The sequence below is a fragment of the Crinia signifera genome, chromosome 19 (genome assembly GCF_055691185.1).
Source record: "Crinia signifera chromosome 19, ASM5569118v1, whole genome shotgun sequence".
Classification (NCBI taxonomy): Eukaryota; Metazoa; Chordata; class Amphibia; order Anura; family Myobatrachidae; genus Crinia; species Crinia signifera.
In genome coordinates this window covers 138,613,092-138,618,099 of record NC_139226.1, presented here as the reverse complement: position 1 = coordinate 138,618,099, position 5,008 = coordinate 138,613,092, and positions in this window count along the sequence as shown.

Below are 5,008 nucleotides of genomic sequence, written 5' to 3'. Positions count from 1 at the left end.
AAGGTGGGTCCAGGGGAGCTGAGCCTGAGAGAGAGGGCGGGGCAGAGGAAAGAGGAGGTCTGGATGAGCGCGAGGCAGAGGACGGGGAAGGTATGAAGAGGTGGGGCACTGGAAAGAGAGGGCGGAGCCTGGGAATGGAGGGGGCGGGGGGATGAGGACGGAGAAGGAGGGTCCAGGAAAGAAGTAAAGCTGACTGAGAAGGGGAGGGGCGGGGAAAGGGGACGGAGGAGGAGGGCTCAGGAAGGAAGTGGGCGGGCGAGTAAATGGAAGGAGGCGGGAGCAGGTGGGGAGGGAGGTGGGGAGGGAGGGGGGGGGGAGTGGTACATATACTGCAGGCGGCTGCTGCTGTTGACTGATGGATTCATTCTAGGGATGGGACATCGAAAGAAAACATCAGTCAAATGATGTTTTACAACATTGGTTGCAAAACATCATTTAGACCTAAACATTGGTACTGTGAACCCGATGTTAACCGATGTCAACCGATGTTTCGATATTTTTTAAAATAAACTGGTTACCAAAGCATAGAATACACTAATAAGCTTCTGAAATGATAAATAATCCCTCTATTAAGTTTATTTTGTTGGGCTGGGTGCAGTTGCACTCTCAAATCCACCACTTAAGTATAAAAGATGCAACATTGCCAACATCAAACATATGAGCAACCCTATTGTTGCTTAGAATAACCATCAGAACAAAGATGCTGGAGCCAGTGCAACTGCAAATTAATGTTTGAAACACATCTGCGTTTGACAAACCAGCCCCCATCCCCTCCCTCAAATAGAAACTACTGTACCTGTCACTCAGTATCTGCGTCCGCTGTTACTAATAAATCACTGCACAGAAATAAACTGTGCAAATTCTGCATCCACAACTGAATCAGGCCCTTTGTAAGGTGCTGTGATATGCTTGCTGCATAATAATAAATCAATTGATAGATTGTAAGCTTGTGAGCAGGGCCCTCATACCTTTGTCTGACTGTAAATACCCAGTTTGTTGTATCACTGTCTCCTATTGTAAAGCGCAAGTGAATATGCTGCGCTATATAAGAAACTATTAATAAATAAATAAATATGAAGGGAGTTCACCACAATGTCACTACTAGTGACTATCGTACTATACTGTTCATTCTAGCACCCACTATCTTTGAAAATCCATGCAGTTCCTCTTCCCTGCCTGGAGTGTCGCTGTCTGCTGTAGTGCTTCTAGCACAGTGTGGTCTGTATATCAGCACTGATATGCAAACCAGACCTGTGCTAGAAACACCACAGCAGACAGCGACAGTGACTCACTAACAGCACCAGTTGCAGTGAGGCAGGGGTGGGGCTGTCCTGTGTGCTGCTGCTGAATGGCTGGCCAGACTGTCTTTCACTGTCAGCTACCACCCACAGCAGCAGCACACAGCCACACACACATATGAAAGCCCAGCCAGCAGTGATACTGTCATGTTTGTTAATGTTTTTTTATCAGTCTCTTAAGTTTTTAATGAATATAAATCAAGGAGAGAGTGAGCTGGCTGCAAAGCATTGAAAGCAGCACACATTGACACACAAAAGAAAAAACATTGGAAGATTGAGAAAAACATCGGGAGAGAAATCTAGCGATGTTGATGAAACATTGGATCTTCAACATTGCAGGGTTAAACATCGAACATTGGAACCATAAATCCGATGTTACCGATGAAACATCATATGATTACCCATCCCTAATTCATTCCTCTTATTATCACCCCGCCCTAATAATAACATACATACCTCCCAACATGACCCTGCACCTGTGCTCTGAGGAGTAGCTAGGTGACATGGGCCCTTATTCTGATTGGTGCGGCCGGATCCGAATATGCGGCCAGGACCATGCGTGCGAAACCCCGCCTTCCATACGGATCGCCAACTCCGTCCGTACGCGGTAAGAAGCTGGCCGAACGGACCGCACGTGTATTTTTCATGGAATACGCCTCCTCCATCTCAGGGAACCTCCCCCATCATTCGATGGTCCACCAGCTCCCGCAACCTCAGACCACACGGACATTTTTCCGTGCAAAAGCAGGGATCTGGGCTGGCAGCTGACATCCGGCGATGTCATATGTCTGCCCCCTACACGTGCGTCTCAGCCGGATTACCATACGTACGCCCAGTGTTTGCATGGGAACGCCCATGAAACGCAGGGCGTATGCATATGGTAATGAGCCCAAATAGCCCTTCACGCCCCTCTCCACCCCCTTTTCGGAGTGTTCACATTTCATGCGGGATTTGGCCGTACGCCCCGCTCGCACATGCGCAGAGACGCCTCTGCACATGCGCAGACACAAAACATCGGCGGCACGAACGCACGCGGATATTATCGCACCAACCAGAATAAGGGCCATGGTGCCCGGTGCAAAAGTATGTTTCAGCCTCCCCCTAGTCATTTTTCCTTCTTATAGTATTGCCCGATACACATTATGACCCACACCATAATGCTTGTCACTTTTATGCCACACATCCTAATGCTTCAGGGTAATGCCTTATATGCAATGGTGTAATTATAAATTTTGCACCCCCTCCCAGCCCCCCACCCCCCCCATAGCATTGTAGTGCATTTTACACATAATGCCCCCTGTAGTGTTCATGTATAATGCTCCCAGAAGTGCCCCATTACACACGTAATTGTCCTAGTAGTGCCAGTAATGCCCCCTTGTAGTGCCACAACCTTACACACAAAATGCCACCACTAGTGTTTACACATATAATGCCCCCCTGTAGTGCCGCTGCCTTACACATATAATGCCCCCACTAGTGCCACTTACACATATAATTCCCCCATTAGTGCAGCAGCCTTACACATATAATGCCCCCACTAGTGCTGCTGCCTTACACATATAATGCCCCCACTAGTGCCGCTGCCTTACACATATAATGCCCCCACTAGTGTTGCCTTAATGCCCCCACTAGTGCCGCTTAAAAACGTTATGCCCCCTGAAGTACCGCTTACCTACTAATACTGGTGCCAGTAATGCCCCCTTGTAGTGCCACAACCTTACACACATAATGCCACCACTAGTGTTTACACATATAATGCCCCCACTAGTGCCGCTGCCTTACACATATAATGCCCCCACTAGTGCGGCAGCCTTACACATATAATGCCCCCACTAGTGCCGCTGCCTTACACATATAATGCCCCCACTAGTGCCGCTGCCTTACACATATAATGCCCCCACTAGTGCTGCTGCCTTACACATATAATGCCCCCACTAGTGCTGCTGCCTTACACATATAATGCCCCCACTAGTGCCGCTTAAAAACATAATGCCCCCTGAAGTACCACTTACCTACTAATACTGGTTGCCAATTGTTCCATGCTCATTGCCAGGCAGTGCTGGACTGAGATATGAAGGGCCCACCAGGGGCAGTGATAGGCACCATTTATTTGGGGTGTGGCTAATCTCCAGATTTGGCTAACCCCTAGAGAGTACAATATCAATGTATATATAGTAAATACTGCTAGTGCATGCATGATAATATACCAGATAAATAATAGCAATGTACTGTAGAAAATACACCATAGCCCCAAAAGAAAGTAGGGCCCCCAGTAAATGGGGTCCTCCGGGGATTTCCCCTGTTCCCCAGTGGGCCAGTCCAACCCTGTTGCCAGGGTTTCCATGCTTGTTGCAAGGGGGATTACATGCTTGTTGCCAAGGGGCATTACATGCCCATTGCCAGGTGTTCCAGGCTCATAGCTGGGGGGGGTTACATGCTTGTTGCTAAGGGAGTTTACACGCGTGATGCTATAGGGGGAGTTAAATGTGCATTGTCCAGGAGGAAATAAATGTGTTAATTGCCCACCCTTCCCCCCTGCCGAAAGCCGACCACCTGTCCGCTGCATTAGAGACCTGACCCCTGTGCCCCTCCAAAGATGGCCACCGCTGCAAAGGAGACAGCCGCTAGAGGTTCTCCTGCACCTCTAGTGTATGTCAGTGTGACAGTGTGGTGCCGGGCGGCCGGAGCTCATGCTCCTCCGGCTCGACCCTCGCTATGCCCCTGCCTGTGCTACACAGGTAGATTGATCAGAAAGGTGTCACCACAGGTGCTGGTAATCATACAGAGGGAAGTCCAGGAGCAGAGCATGGTGTCCCTGCTGGAGAGGGGCATGCTGGGAGGTATGCATATATTCTGTGTATATGTATCTCCATATACTGTATCCATAATATATAACACTACCTCCATATAATGTATGTGTAACCCTGCCTCCATATACTGTATCCATAATATATAACCCTGCCTCCATATACTGTATGTGTAACCCTGCCTCCATATACTGTATCCATAATATATAACCCTGCCTCCATATATTGTATGTGCAACATGTAACCCTGGATGCATATATTGTATGGGTAATATATAACCCTGCCTCCATATACTGTATGTGTAACCCTGCCTCCATATACTGTATCCATAATATATAACCCTGCCTCCATATACTGTATGTGTAACCCTGCCTCCATATACTGTATCCATAATATATAACCCTGCCTCCATATACTGTATGTGTAACCCTGCCTCCATATACTGTATCCATAATATATAACCCTGCCTCCATATAGTGTATGTGCAACGTGTAACCCTGCCTCCATATATTGTATGGGTAATATATAACCCTGCCTCCATATACTGTATGGGTAATATATAACCCTGCCTCCATATACTGTATGTGTAACCCTGCCTTCATATACTGTATCCATAATATATAACCCTGCCTCCATATAATGTATGGGTAATATATAACACTGCCTCCATATACTTTATGGGTAATATATAACCCTGCCTCCATATACTGTATGTACAACGTGTAACCCTGCCTCCATATACTGTATGTGCAACGTGTAACCTTGCCTCCATATACTGTATGGGTAATAAATAACCCTGCCTCCATATACTGTATCCATAATATATGTGTAACATGTAACCCTGCTGGGTGTAGAGGGGTCAGGGATGTAGTGCTGGGTGTAGAGGGGTCAGGCGTATAGTGT